Source organism: Octopus bimaculoides, chromosome 29 (assembly GCF_046866305.1).
Source record: "Octopus bimaculoides isolate indiv1 chromosome 29, ASM4686630v1, whole genome shotgun sequence".
NCBI lineage: Eukaryota > Metazoa > Mollusca > Cephalopoda > Octopoda > Octopodidae > Octopus > Octopus bimaculoides.
In genome coordinates this window covers 12,430,439-12,447,938 of record NC_142956.1, presented here as the reverse complement: position 1 = coordinate 12,447,938, position 17,500 = coordinate 12,430,439, and the positions used below count along the sequence as shown (strand labels likewise).

The window sequence follows — 17,500 nt, the reverse complement described above, 5'->3', positions numbered from 1 at the left end:
ATTACTGCTGGTACACACACACGCACACACATATATATATATATACACACAAGTTAAGTAGAGTTAGTGGTTATAGTAACCGAGTGAGGGATAAAAATATCCATATTTACTATCGGTGTCAGTTACCTGTTTTACCCTGGGCATGGCTATGCAGGCACATTATGCTCGTAGTGTACAGGTAACAACAGAATAAACCAAAGTTTATCAGGAATCAAATTTAAATAATCAGAAAATGGAGAAAACTTTTGATCAACAAACAAACTGGACCACATCTGTAGATTATTTTTTAATGCAAAACGTAATATTTCTATGACAGAAATTTTATATTTATGTATGTATATATAAATGAAAAAATGTGTATAAGGCTATATTTTGACTGTTCATCCTTGACTACCGTCCTAAATCACACTTTGTGTTGTTTTGCTTGTTTTGTTTTGTTTACCCTTGTCCCTAATTCTCAGCAAGAAAACCATTTTTTTGTGGGCACCGCCAATTGGGAAGCACTCTGTCTTATCGTTAAAAGTGCAAAACTGATGAAGAATTATGAACCTTCTGTTTGTCTCCAGTTCATTTTTACATTCAGTAAACCTTACATCGTTTGTTTATACACACTTTTTCTTTATTAAATAATGGAACGCTACACATACCAAATTTGTACACACACACACATATATATATATATATATATATACTTACACACACACACATATATTTTTCACAATAAACACAGTGTGTTGAAATGAGGAAAGCAAGCTAACAGAAATATTTTTAAATTCTTTGGTCGGCCCGAGGCTATAGTAGAAGACACTTTCCCAAGGTGCCATGCAATGTATGTCTTTGTATTATATTTGCCTTCCACCACCGCTTGACAAGCAGTGCTGGTGTGTTTAAGTCCTTGTAACCTAGCAGTTAAGCAAAAGAGAGCAATGGAATAAGTCTCTAAGCGCTTTGGCGGGGGGGGGGGGGGGAGGAATTGATTTATTTGACTAAAATCAATGATCCTGGTGTTGTTATGTTTGACTAAAATTTTTGGAGGTGGTGCCCCAGCATGGCCGCAGTCCAATGGCTGAAACAAATTAAAAACAAAAGACTAATACAGAGCAAAAGAGACGCATGAAAGATCAGTAAGGGATAAAATATTAGCGAGAATGCAAATGGTTTAAAATAGCTGAGTGTTCATATATCAATTTTATGAGTGTTTCCCGCCAACAAGCGTATGTTATCACGAGAGCTGACTTCCTGTTTGGGAGGCAGGGAAAAATTCATTGCTGCGGAGCGGAAATACACATCAAATGAACATTACCTCTCTACATGCTGGAGTACAAACATTAATTTTCAGACAAAACATTGACGTAAACATTTATTAAATACGCACGCACACACACACGCACACACACACACGCACACACACACACACACGCGCACACACACATGCACACACACACACACATATATATATGCATAGATGCAGATATCTACAAACACACACACATATATAAATGCGTTAATATATATATAAGCATACATACATGCAAACATGTACAAACATATACATACATATATAAATGAATACATGTATATTATATATATATATATATATAAACACACGCATACATATATAAATGTGTATATATGTATATATATATGCATTAATATATATATATATATATAATATATTTATATATATATATATGTATATATATATGTATATATATATATATATATATATATATATATATATATATATATACACACACACACATATACATAGATGTATACATATATATGTATACAGAGATCCATAAATGCATATATACTTCTCTTTCTCCCCATATATATGCATACGTACATACATACATACATACATATATATAAATGTTCATCCCATAAATAATGTGTTTCTTTTTATACTTCTTCTATTTTTCAAAATTAAGATAAACAATGTTCTTTTTTACTCTAAAATATTCACTCCTTCATTTTCTACAATGCTCTTCCATCTTATCTGGTAAACTTGCAAGGCCCCTCTTCCATAATTCACTTGTCCATCATGAAAAATACTCCTCCAGTATTGCTCTAGCCTTGTCTACAGAATCCATATTTTCTCTGTCCAAATGATTTTGAAGACTGTAGAATAAATCAGCTGGGGCAATGTCCAGTGAATATGACGGGTGGGGCATCATTTCCATTCAAACTACTCCAACCTTTGGAATGTCATCCTTACTGTATGTGGCCAAGCATTATCCTGATTGAAGAACATCTTTCATCTTGAAACCAAAGATGGTTATTTTTCTTCTGGCACTGCTCAAGCAGTTTGCAGTAGATCTTTCTTGTTGTTTGGTTGGGGTTTAAAAGTTCAAAGTGGACTAAACCTTTTATATCCCACCAAACTGATAACACCTTACATGGGTGAAAACCTTCTTCAGCCTGGGGTGCCAGGGTTTCCTCTTTCCCTACCCACTGTCTTCAATGCTTGACATTTTTATAGACAACCCATATCTCATCACCAGTCACTATTCAGTCCCAAAATGGTTCATTTGTGAGTTGTGACAGCAGAGAAGAGCACACATTCACTCTCTGCATGTGATTAGACTCTGGAAGTTTGTGAGGAACCCATTTACCCAGTTTGCTGACTTTTCCAATGTACACAGGTATCGATGAATGGTTGAATGACCAAATCCAAGCTTCTCTGCTAGTTCCTCAGCAGTTATGATGGGATTTTGTTCCACCAAAGTTTGCAGGATGTCCTCGTTTCAGCTCTATAGATCTTCCAGGATGAGGCTCGTCTTCTCGGTTGTAGTCTCCAGCTCAGAATTTCTGGAACCACCATTGACACTTTCCATTGCGTTGTTGCCTTTATTGAACTCATAAAGCAAAATATGCCGAATATGCTCCTCTGTCACTTCCATTATAGTTTTGAAAAAATATCTGTTAAAATCGAACTGCACTCTTCAAAACTTGCACTAAGAATAAGCACAAGATAAAATTACTACCTGCTTTTATAGGAGGTCGATGCAGGTAGTTTATCTCATCCCCTCCAACTTCAAAAAACCACTTTATTTCTGGGATGACCAAATATATATACATATATATATATATATATATATATATATATATGTATATATATATATATATATATATATATATATATACACATATATACATATTCTTTTATTCTCTTACTTGCCTTAGTCATTTTGACAGTGGCCATGCTGGAACATCGTTTTTAGTTGAACAAATTGACCCCAGGACTTACTCTTTTAAGCCAAGTACGTATTGTATTGGTCTCTTTTGCTGAACTGCTAGTATTACAGGGACGTAAACACACCACCATCGGTTGTCAAGACGGTGGTGGGACAAACACAGACACAAAGACACACACACATATACACATACACATATATACAATAATGGGCTTCTTTCAGTTTCCATCTACCAAATCCACTCACAAGGCATTAGTTGGCCCGAGGCTATAGTAGAAGACACTTGCCCAAGGTGCCATGCAGTGGGACTGAACCCGGAACCATATGGTTGGTAAGCAAGCTACTTACCACACAGCTACGCCTACACCTACATATATGTGTGTGTGTGTGTGTGTGTTGTGTGTGTGTGTGTGTGTATGTATGTATGTATGTATTCATATACATGTGTGTACATACACCATGTTGGACAGCAGAACTCTACAGTACTTTTTTTTGTCACTCTGTTTTTTTTTTTAATTCTCTCTCCAATTTTTCCCTCTAATTCCTTTCTGTCAAAGAGCATGGGCTTGGAACACAAAAGAAATTTTCATTTTCCTTGAGTGTCAAACTAATACACCTGCTTGTTGTTCCTACACCTGTCTTCTATTTTTCTGTAAATTTGATCTATATATACTTTTAAGAGGTTGTGGACCAACAGGTTTTTGGGGTCTGACAGTATGCCATAAAGCTAAACCCTTTCTGGACAGCAAACCTAAGTAATCCCATAAACCAGCCTTCTCCATTTTTAATATATACTGCTATACATATCTTAGCGTGTGCTTCTTCTTTCAGATTTGTTTTCTACAAACGATATATATATATATATATATATATATATATATATATATATATATATATATATATATATGTATATATATATAGGAAAATAAAAAATAATAAGGCAGAATGCTAAACTAAAAGCATATTTTAATATAGATGTGCATAAGGAGGATTAAAAAGGATTTCAAACCAGCTTTCATTGCATGGCAAATTTTCAAGAAGAGGGAGAATGAAAATGTTTTTTACAAAAAAATAAAAAATAATATATAAAAAAATAAATATACCAATACATTATATTGTCTTTGAGCTTTTAAAGTTCAATGGTAATCCATGTACATAACGGTTAGAAAGAGTAGGATGCATGGAATTAAGAGTTGTGTTGTGTTTTAAAAAAAGTGGCTGAAAGTTTGTGTTAAGCAGGAAGTGTGGTGTCAAAACACGAAGTGTGTGTAAGGGAAGACAATTCAGTGGGTTTTATACTCTTTAGTTGGAGTTCTGGACTCTAACCTCACCATTTACTGACTTATATATATATATATATATTAATAAATTTCAGGGAAGTAAAAAACTATTTAGAAATTTTCTGTTACCAGTGGTCTAGCATGAAGAAGAAAGTTAGTCAAAAGACTATATATTATTCATATAAATACTGTGTACATTTAAATACATAAGAGATCTCTTATGTGTACTTAAATGTACACTGTATTTATACACACACACACACATATACACACATGCATATTTACATATACATCCATATATATTCACATATATATATTGTACTGCGCTGGTATGGACATGTGGTGAGAATGGAGGAGGATAGCTGCGTGAAAAAGTGCCACACCCTAACAGTTGAGGGAACCCGTGGAAGAGGTAGGCCCAGGAAGACCTGGGCTGAGGTGGTGAGGCAAGACCTTCGTACATTGGGCCTCACCGAGGCGATGACTACGGACCGAGACCTTTGGAAATGGGCTGTGCGTGAGAAGACCCGGCAAGCCAAGTAAGATCGTTGCCAGTGCCCCTGGACTGGTTCTTGTGCGGGTGGCACATGAGATGCACCATTTTGAGCGTGGCCGTTGCCAGTACCGCCTGACTGGCTCCTGTAGGATTTTCGAGCGAGATCGTTGCCAGTGCCCCTGGACTGGCTTGTGCGGGTGGCACATAAAAGACACCATTTCGAGCGTGGCCGTTTTCGTGCGGGTGACACGTAAAAGCACCCACTACACTCTCTGAGTGGTTGGCGTTAGGAAGGGCATCCAGCTGTAGAAACTCTGCCAAATCAGACTGGAGCCTGGTGTTGCCATCCGGTTTCACCAGTCCTCAGTCAAATCGTCCAACCCATGCTAGCATGGAAAGCGGACGTTAAACGATGATGATGATGATGATGATGATGATATATTCTCACATACACACATTTATGAGAGAAACAGGCAGATAATTGGAAAGAAAGAAAGACAGAGATGGATATGTTAGCATGACCATATACATTTAACTCAAGTACATACATGCGCATACATGTCTATGTGTGAGCACAGGCATATGTGTGTATGTGTGTGTATGCATACTCATACACATAATTCTATGAACATATCCATGTCTTTAGTTGTGTGCATATATATATATATATATAGATATAGGGCAGGGAATCGTCAATTAGTAATAAAATTAATAATTAAAAATTTTGCCGGGTAGCTCAGTATGAAAAAACCTTATCGGTAAAACCATTTATAATCATAAATATATAGGGGTTAGCAGTATCCTGCTTCTCCAACATACTGAGAATTCAGAAATAGCAGCCAAAGAACTACTGATTCCAAAACTACAAATTTTTCTCTAATTGATAGCGATATTTATGGTACACACAGAACAAAAAACAAGGTTTGTTTTTACTCTTCTCTTCTGTTTTTTGTTCTGTGTGTACCATAAATATCGCTATCAATTAGAGAAAAATTTGTAGTTTTGGAATCAGTAGTTCTTTGGCTGCTATTTCTGAATTCTCAGTATGTTGGAGAAGCAGGATACTGCTAATCCCTATATATTTATATATATATATATATATATGTGTGTGTGTGTGTGTGTGTGTGTGTGTGTGTGTGTGTGTGTGTGTGTGTGTGTTTGTGTGTGTGTGTCTGTGTATATATATACACCCACACACATGCAGTTTTACAAATATAGGTAAGCAATAAGTTAAACATAAACTTGCTTAATTGTGTGTGTGTGTATGAGACCAGAATTAAACAGAAGATTTAGTTAAAATCAATATTATAACATAATAAATTCTATAGCATTTACACATGTTTCACTAACATAAGCTAGAATGTTGTGCGGCAATCATTACATAGAAAATTGTGTAGTCACCTTAAATGCCAGATCTTCAGAAGAAAATAGTAATTTAACCCATTGTCTGTTACCAACCTCAGTTGGTAGGCCTTCCAGTATAATTTGTATATTGGTATTAGGATTCAAAGCTTCTCACTTTTAATATTCCATTTCAATCAGAGACACTCCAAATAGAGATAGAGAAACAGTAGAAGTCCTCCGATATATTAATATGATTAAATTTTTACACCAATGCCATATTGCATGTTGAAGGTGAAAAGCACATTCAAACCGTCGATCCTTTGATTGATATTTTTGACATACATACATAAGTATGTCTAGATATGCAACTATATGCATTAAAATACATACATACAAACAAACAAAAATACCCTGTTGATGTTGAAATTCCAATGAAGAATCCTTGGATCTAGGTTAGAAACCAACTCTATTGGCAAGAAATCTTGAAATACAACTGAATAATGAAATACATACATACGTACGTATGGGATATATATCACACTGCCTAAATATCAATCGTGAGAAATTAGGCTTCTCAAAACCAGAATGGAGAAAACTAATTTGAAGACTACAGATCCACTCCATCACTGGAACTGTAAAAATCTGTAAAACTGTCCAGAAGTTTATCATATAAGCATATATGAGCATGTCTAGATATGCAACTATTAAAAGACTTATTGGGTCATCTCATAATTAATGTGGTTTTTTCAATTACATGAACTAAAAGTTGGAGGGGAACTGGATAAACTACCAGCATCAACTTGTTATAAAGGCAGGTAGTAATTTTACCCTGTCCTTATTCTTAGTGCAATTTCAAAGAGTGCAGTTCGATTTTAACAGTTATTTTTTCAAAGCTATAATTGAGGTGACAAAGGAACATATTCGGCATATTTTGCTTTATGAGTTCAATGCAACGGAAAGTGCGACGAATATTAATGCAGTATATGGGGATTGAACAATAAGCATAAGCCAGTGTCAAAGGTGGTTCCAGAAATCCTGAGCTGGAAACTATAGTCTAGAAGACAAGCCTCATCCTGGAAGATCTGTAGAGCTCGATGAGAACACCCTGCAAAAACCCCGGTGGAACAAAATCCCACTATAACTGTTGAGGAATTAGCAGAGAAGCTTGGATTTGGTTGTTCAACCATTCATCAACACCAGGGCTAGAAGAAAAGCGACCATCTTTGGTTTCAAGACGAAAGGTTTTCTTCCATCAGGATAATACTTGGCCACATACAGAGATGTTGACATTACAAAGGTTGGAGTGGTTTGAATGGGAAACGATGCTCCACCCACCATATTCACCAGACATTGCCCCATCTCATTATCATTTATTCCGCAGACTTCAAAATCATTTGGATGGAAAAAATATGAATTCTGTAGAGGAGGTCAGAACAGTACTGGAGGAGTATTTTTTTGTTAGACAAATGCATTTTGGAAATGGGGCCTTGCAAGTCTACCAGATAGAAGGAAGAGCATTGTAGAAAATGAAGGAGACTATATTTTAGATTAAAAAAGAATTTAAAAAAATAAAAGAATTATGAAAAAACCACATTATTTATGGGATGATCCAATACATAAAACAGAACATACAAATCTCCACATATACATACATACATACATACATCCATACACACACACACACACACACACACATACATACATACACACACACATACATACATACACACATACACACATACATACTCCAATGAAGGAGCCTTAGTTCTAAGTTAAAAACCAGCTCTTTCTGTATTGGCAAGAATCTTGAAATAAAACAGCACAATGACATATATATATATATATATATATATATATATATATATGTATATATATACTGAAATATCAAGGCCTTCAATAATGATGCCAGGTATTTTGCTAAATTTTGTGATAATTACAACATTTTGGTTGTTAAGTATGAATATTCAATTTTCCTAATTTGAGTTATTGCTGAAAAATGTACAGGTTGATGAAAGTTGCTAACGAGATGATGAGGATGTAAATAAAAATGCCAAAAATAACAGGGAAGTAAGTAAGTTATCTTTATCCCTCCCCAAATCTTCTGTAGGTTTGATTGAAATTAAAATGTACAAGATGTTATTGTCAGTGACTCACTCATTATTCTACATTATGTAATTTTCTACAATAAATAAGTGCAGGAGTGGCTGTGTGGTAAGACACTTGCTTCCCAATCACATGGTTCTGGGTTCAGTCCCGCTACATGGCACCTTGGGCAAGTGTCTTCTACTACAGCCTTGTGAATGGATTAGGTAGATGGAAACTGGAAGAAGCCTGTCATATATATTCTCTTACTTGTTTCAGTCATCTGATTGTGGTCATGCTGGAACACCACCTTTTAGTTGAATGAATTGACCCCACGATTTATGTTTTTAAGCCTGGTACTTATTCTATTACTTTTTTTTGCTGAACTGCTAAGTCATAGGGATATAAATGCATCAACACTGGTTGTCAAGCAGTGGTGGGGGACAAGCTCACACACACACACACACATATGTACATACATATATACAATGGGATTCTTTCAGTTTCCGTCTACCAAATCCACTCAGAAGGCTTTCGTCAGCCTGAGGCTATAATAGAAAGACACTTGCCCAAGGTGCCACACATTGAGACTGAACCTAAAACCATGTGGTTGGGAAGAAAGCTTCTTACCACACAGCCATGCCTCTGCCTATATACATATGTGTATGTGTGTCTTTGTGTTTGTCCCCCATCACTGCTTGACAACTGGTGTTGGTTTATTTACATCCCTATAACTTAGCAATTCGGCAACACAGACCTATAGAATAAGTACTTAGCTTTAAAAGACCTGAAGGCGGTGCTCTAGTATGGCCACAGTCAAATAACTGAAGCAAAAGAGTAAAAGAATAAATCACTGACTCATTCACTCACGCTCTTGCTGGACGGGGCTGGAGTGACTCCAGGTGAAAGGTCCCAAAGGCATCTTCATGTGGAGAGCTGACCGGGTCTACAGTGCCCCCATCCCACTTCCCACAAATTGCTGTTGTTTCCATGGCAGCCCCTTTGCATCCTCCATGACATTGGAGGTCTCTGGAGATCTTCCTCAATCAAGTCCAACCATCTGGTGTGGGGCCTGACAGGGTCCCTCTTCCAGCCTGCAGCTGCTGCGTCCGACAAGAGTAAGGCCCTGTAAGGACAATCTGGTGGGGGGTACAGAGGACATGTCCCCACCAGTGCATATGGTGGATGGCTATGAGGTGAGACATTGCAGGCTGATGCGTGCACACAGGCAGCTCTTCATAGGAAACCCGATGGTGCCATCTGATGTTCTGAATGGTCCTCAAGGGCTCTGCCAGCAAAACTTCTACAATAAATGCACCTAAGTAATTTCAAAATTGATTATTCTTTTATTTTTTTGTTTCAGTTTCTTGACTGCGGCCATATTGGAGCACCACCTTGAAGGATTTTAATTGAACAATTTCACGCAGTGGGACTGAATCCAGAACTCTGTGGTTGGGAAGCAAGCATCTTACCACACAGCCACACATGCACCTACATATATATATATGTTTATGTGTGTATGTGTGTGTATATATATAAATATATATATACAACAGGCTTCTTTCAGTTTCCATCTACCAAATCTTTTTAAGACTAGTACTTATTTTATCGGTCTTTTTTTATGAACTACTAAGTTATGGGGATGTAAACACACCAACACCCGTTGTCAAGTGGCACATGGAGGGGACAAACACAGATACACACACACACACACACACACACACACACACACACACACACACACACACACAGGTACAAACATTTATATATATATATATATATATATACGACAGGCTTCTTTCAGTTTCCGTCTACCTAATCCACTCACAAGACTTTGGTTGGCCCGAGGATATACCAGAAGGCACTTGTCCAAGGTGCCATGCAGTGGGACTGAACCCAGAACCATGTGGTTGGCAAGTTAGCTACTTACCACACACATTTGCACCAAGATGTATTCAAAACTACCAAAATATATGCATTTACACACGAGTACAGGATCTCATAAACAAGTTACAAACATTTTCTAAAGTTTTTTAAGAGACTTGAAGTTTCGTTTATGCAAGGACAACAAATATACATAACAAGCATTATTATTGGCATTCACTGCAAATGGTCCTGAAGAACAATATTTCTTGTATATACATGAAGAGGCACCGACACACTTTGGCCTTAAGTATTTTCAGTCTCTATTATTACAAACAATTTCTGGTTTTAGCATGAGTTAGAATATATATATATATATATATATATATATATATATAGGTAATAATAATCGTTTCTTATAAGGAAACAAATTAGTTTTTTGTACAGGATTGCAAAGAGAAGTGCTCAAGTTAATTGAGACTGGGATAAAAAATTATTAGTTACAGAATAAAAGCACTACATTTGGGTCAACGACTCAACATACAACAGTCCCCCCAATAAACGATCATATATGAGAAATACATCAAGAAAATACATAAGAAAATATATATAAAATATATAAATTCAACATAAAACACACAATATAAAAATTTATATATATATATATTTTTTTTTTCTACTAATAACATACAAATAAATCAAATTTGAGTTAGAAATATAACCCAATATATATATCATTTTATAATTACTATTCAAAAAAAATTAAGCGATTAAAAATTCAAAATAGACAAATAAAGCAAAATAGAAGAAGATAAAATGAAGTAAAATAAAATACTATAATAGTCCATCGGCTAAAATACTATATCTGATGACAAAACTTTAAAACGACAAAAAACTTTAAAATAATTTAACATTATTGAAAGTTATATTAGAAAGTCCAGTACTTACCTCAAGGTACACGTAATAATAGCAGACTTCCATAGGTAAAATCTGTCTCTGCTCACCAAACTTACAAAAGTTCATGAAAACCACTGGTCAAAAACATAGGTCAAAACACACACAAGCACCTATGGCCATTTCAAGGGTTCACCACCGTAGTCCATGCACATCATAGTGCAATCAGGTGATGACCCCCACCTCAGGGTAACAATTACAAACAAACATCAGGACATGCAATTTGTTTTTTTATATGACAGGCTTTTATAGTTAAGAGGGAAAAACCAGTCCATGTCATGAATTAAAAAAAAAAAAACATTCAAATTGGCTGTAGTAACTAATGTAATCCTCCAGGTTTCAAATCACCCTAACGCAGACAAATAATCTTATTTATATCTATATTTTCTATTTTTTATTTTTATTTCTCTATACCTTCAAGAAAGTGGAGGAAAACCTATAATTGCAGAAGGGGATTACTTCAGTGAATTTATTTAAAATTTTCGGCCCAAACAACCTAAGAATAGTGAGGGATTCCCTAATACACAATAGACATTTGCTAATTTTTGCTCTAAAATAAGGAGCTCTCGATACAATCGACCGTTCAAGAGAGTATTTCTTATTTTTCTTCTAAAGATCGTGTACATAGGATGCGAGAGTTATGGAGTTGCAATACTTTTCATTTGAAAATGAACTCAAATGTACTCTATATCTTGCTTTGAAATCTATCGTACTTCCTATATAGAACTTATTTAAATTGTCCTCATCCCTAACAATGCATTTATATATTATAGAACCCATCAAGAGGACATAATTGAGGGTTCCTACAATTGCAAAATTTATCTGGGCCACCCCTAATCTTATTTCGACTACCAGCAACAGTCCTTGTTAGGTTTCCCACATCCGCATTTTTCCTTCTCCCATTACCAGGGTTCGACCCAGCAGGAGGGAGCGAAGAGCTGGTCTCACTAGTCTTATGTGTATTATACCCAATTTTCCCAGAGCCGGGGCTTCCATTGCAGGGCCGTTCGCATTGCTTTATTTTATTCAACTTGCTTCTATTTAGAGATGCAATGATAGATGCCAAATTTGGTGTTCCAGAATAGGAAATTTTGATCGAAGATTTATTGCAAATACTATAGTATTTGTAAACCTTAGGGAAGTTATTCTCCAGGATCCTGAAAAACATCCTGGGTAAATTTCTTTCCCTTATTCTAGAACGTGAACTCTTCATTTTATTTATCCTCACACTAGCACTATCCCGTTTCGCATACCTATTCATTTTATTATTCCCAGAACCGCTTTTAAAACAAAAAGCTTATTTTGGTTGCTACCAAAAGATGCATTGCATTTTCTCCGATTAACCATGGCATAGTCAGGTGGTAGACCTGCCATCTTGTTTTTAAATCTCGTATTAGGCAGATACGAGATTTTGGTTTTAAATCCGCTTACTTCAAGGGTGTTGTTATATATCGGCACATGCTGATTGAAAATCTCTTCATTTGTGGACAAATTGAAGATTCTGATTGAAATAGCAGTAATGATACTGTCTATAGTGGACTTTGGATGATTAGATGATACGTTTATATATGATATTGATTTGTTAGGTTTACGAAATGGATAGTATAAACCCGTACCCAAACATAGTGTAACATCTAGGAAATTCATTTTTCTGGAGTTAACATCAAAAATAATGTTGAGGTTGAAGAAATTCTTAAGGAAACCTCTCAGGGACTTCCTCAATCTATTTAATAGCGCATCGTCCCTATATAGTCCTCCGGTGAAGAGAGGAAAGCTAGCCTTAATCTGCAAAAGGAGGTACAGCCCCGCCAGGTCTATATGTATATATATATATATATATATATATATATATATAGTTCTATATTTAAGAGATGAGAAATTATGTACATTATTTACATTTGATGGCTATTTGTCCTCATCTTGTTTGTTGTTAACACGTTTTGGCTGATGTACCCTCCAGCCTTCATCAGGTGTCTTGGAGAAATTTTGAACTTGGGTTCTCATTCCTAAGGTATTTTTCGATGTTATTATTATTATTATTATTATTATTATTATTATTATTATTATTATTATTCAGATCACTGCCTGGAATCAAACCCGGAATCCTGGGGAGGTTAGTAGCCCGTGCTCTTAACCATGCTCTATGCCCGTGAGATAAGAGCATGGGCTACTAACCCCAGGTTTCTGAGTTCAATTCCAGGCAGTGACCTGAATAATAATAATAATAATAATAATGATAATAATAATAATAATAATAATAATAGCATTGAGAAATACCTTAGGAATGAGAACCCAGGTTTGAAATTTCCCCAAGATACCTGATGAAGGCTGGAGGGTACATCAGCCGAAATGTGTTAACAACAAACAAAATGAGGACAAATATCTGTTAAATGTAAATAATGTAAATAATGTGTTTCTGTTTTTTTTGTTCTACTTAATGCAAGAAATACAAGCAGGCAGTGTAATAATGTCTAAAATAGTCTAAAATTGAATAGAAGACACTTCTCACTAAGCTGAATATAAAAAGTGAAGTTAGGATATAATGGAATATATATGAAATAGAATAATTAATAGTGGAAGAAAAAGTTATATAAAAAAATACAGTATTGAATATATATTGATGACACATAGCATATATATATATATTGATTAGATATATATATATATATATAAGTTGATTAGTTTTACTAATGAAAAAAAAAAGAAGATTAATACGGTCATCAGGATTAAAAACATTAGTTAAGCATTATGAGACAAAGAAGATGGCTGAATGAACTTTCAAATACAAAAGAATAAATAGAACAATCCCAGCTTGTGTCAAATAATTTAGAGCTCGTGTTGAATAATTTAGAAAGTAAAACATATAAAGTGGGACAATTCCAACAGCTTCAAATGGTTGTTATGCACAAAGAAAAGGTATATATACAAATATACATTGATATGTATATATATAAATTTACTTGTTTCAAAATACATCTGTTTCAACAAATGTTTTCCCTGCCAAAAATCATGCAAAACATGTTCAGATAGAATATAATTATATATAATTAATAAATTTTGATAATTGATTAAGTCTGCAAACACACTCACCGGTTGTTGCTGGTCTATATTTCCCTTCTCTCTTTTATTTTCAACCATTCTGAAAAAAAAAGAGAAGAAAAGAGAAATGAAATATAAACAAGCAACAACCGGTGTGTGTGTATTTATAGGGTTTATCAACTGTGATTTTCCCCACATGTTACAATCTTGGTTTTACAACATGGTTACAGATCAATATTCTTAAAAATCATATCCAGCATTAAGTATCTTTCTGTTGTTTTTTTACTTATTTCAGTCATTGAACAGTGGCCATGTTGGGGCACCACCTTGAATTCTTTCATTGAATAAATCGACCCTAGTAGGGTACTAACTCTATTAGTTGCTTTTGTCAAACCACCAAGTTACGGAGAAGTAAACAAACCAACACTGGTTGTCAAGTGTGGTGGACAAATGCATACATACATATATATCTTTTATCTTTTACTTGTCTCAGTCATTAGGCTGTGGCCATGCTGGGAGACCACTGTGAGGAATTTTAGCTGAAAGAACGGACTCCAGCATTTATTTTTTTAAGCCTGGTACTTATTCTATCAGTCTCTTTTGCTGAACTGCTAAGTTACAGGAATGTAAACACACCAAGACGCAAAGACACAAAGACACACACACACAAACATATGTTCATCTCGTTCAACTGTTAATCCCTACATTTTTTCTCACACTGTGTTTTTACATTCTCTCTTCATTTTGTATTGTCTATCTGGATATTTTGTTGTCCCTTTTTTTGTATCACCCAACTGTCTGGATGCTTTGCATTCTTGTCCCATTTCTGTATTTTCATATAATAATATATATATATATATATATATATATATATATATATATACTCTTTTACTCTTTTACTCGTTTCAGTCTTTTGACTGTGGCCATGCTGGAGCACCGCCTTTAGTCGAGCAAATCGACCCCAGGACTTATTCTTTTAGAAGCCTAGTACTTATTCTATCGGTCTCTTTTGCCAAACTGCTAAGTTACAGGGACATAAACACACCAGCATCGGTTGTCAAGCGATGTTGGGGGGACAAACACAGACACACAAACACATACATATATATATATATATATATATACATATATACGACGGGCTTCTTTCAGTTTCTGTCTACCAAATCCACTCACAAGGCTTTGGTCAGCCCAAGGCTATAGTAGAAGACACTTGCCCAAGATGCCACGCTGTGGGACTGAACCCGGGACCATGTGGTTGGTAAGCAAGCTACTTACCACACTGCCACTCCTACACCTATAGCCACTCCTACGCCTATAGCCACTCCTCATCGTTTAACATCCGTTTTCCATGCTGGCATGGGTTGGACAGTTTGACTGGGGACTGGCAAGCCAGAAAGCCACACCAGGCTCCAATGTGATCTGGCAACGTTTCTACAGCTGGATGCCCTTCCTAATGCCAACCACTCTGAGAGTGTAGTGGGTGCTTTGCCATATATATATATATATATATATATATAAAAGGGTAAAGGATTATCAATTTATTAATTTATTAATAAATTAATAATTAATAATTTTTACCAAGCCCTTCGGTATGTAAACACCATTATCGGTGAAGAACTTATTTAAAAGTTCTTATACATTTATAAACATAATTAAGAGATCAGATCCCTTAATTATGTTTATATATATATATATATATATATATATATATATATATATATATATACACACATGTTTGGGTTAAATTTGACAGTTTCCATAAAAGGAAATGAAAAACGAATATCCAAAAATAAAAGTATTTAAAAAAAAAATCAAAAATATCAACTGGTTATGGCTGGGAGGTAACAGTTTACTCTAAGTGGTTGCGCTCAGTTTTCACCAAAGACTCAAGATGACATCAGAACCCATTGTAAGCATTCCTCACTGTGACTCTGGGAAGATCTTCCCACACCACTTTGATCTTTGCCACTGGATCAGATTTTGTGTTGCAGGTAGAGTGGTTGGTGTCTTTCTCAACTGGGCCCTGCACATAATTACAATCAGAGTAATTAGGCAGTCAGATATCGGGGCTGGTGAAATTATAGAAATTCTTCAACAACCACTTCTGAATCCTTGTGGACATATGGCAAGGAACCAAATCCTGCTGCCACACATATGACCTTCCTGCAACAACCTTCTCTAGCCATGGTTTGACAAAAGTTTCCAGTGGCTTCACATGGCTGTCTGAACTGAGCCTAAACATTGTTCAAAGATGAGACTCATTGAAGATACACTGAAAGATTATCACAGTTTGGTGAAACCTGGTTCTTTTTTCTCATTAGTAAAACTAATTAACGTGTATAATATGTGTACAATATGTCATCTATATATATATTTAATACACTATACTTAGTTACATATAACTTTTCTTTCACTATTCATTATTCTACTTCATATATTCCACTACATTCCAACATTACTTTTTATATTCAGCATAGTGAGTGGTGGAGGGGCAATGGCCCAGTGGTTAGGGCAGCAGACTCGTGGTATCGATTCCCAGACCGGGCGTTGTGAGTGTTTATTGAGCGAAAATACCTAAAGCTCCACGAGGCTCCGGCAGTGGGATGGTGGTGAACCCTGCTGTACTCTTTCACCACAACTAACTCTCACTCTTTCTTCCTGTTTCTGTTGTGCCTGTAATTCAAAGGGGCCAGCCTTGTCACACTGTGTCACGCTGAATATCCCCGATAACTACATTAAGGGTACACGTGTCTTTGGAGTGCTCAACCACTTGCACGTTAATTTCACGAGCAGGCTGTTCCGTTGATCGGATCAACTGGAACCCTCGTCTCGTTGTAAGCGATGGAGTGCCAACGACAACAGTGAGTGGTATCAGCTATTCTTTTTTAGACTAATTATGATACATGGGACATGTCTTACAGTTTTCATGGTGCTCACATAGCATCGGGCATCAGTCATGGTGTCGGCATTTTGATATCCATGATGAATTATTGTTACACAGGTAACTACTTTGCAATATTCAGATCATTTCCAGTCCTTCGTGTCAACTAATCTTTTCTCAATTACAACTTTAATCTTTATGCACTCCAACGCCGTTGACTGTTCACCTGTACATCAAGCTGTTCTTGAACAAAGGAGACATGAAAATCATCAAATTTATCCCGAACACCTTGTACATATGTGTGTGTGTGTGTTATTTCTTTACTACCCACAAGGGGCTACACACAGAGGGGACAAACAAG

General features: G+C 35.8%; 1 long non-coding RNA gene across 1 annotated transcript in view; it reads right to left on the bottom strand.

Annotated features, from left to right (window-relative positions):
* Window positions 1-14,095: 14,095 nt before the first annotated feature.
* Window positions 14,096-17,500, bottom strand: part of LOC149130352 (uncharacterized) — a 100,998-nt gene continuing 97,593 nt past the window's right edge. The window contains exon 4 of the long non-coding RNA XR_016238954.1: window positions 14,096-14,358. This is a non-coding gene — a long non-coding RNA (uncharacterized LOC149130352). The remainder of the gene's footprint in view (window positions 14,359-17,500) is intronic.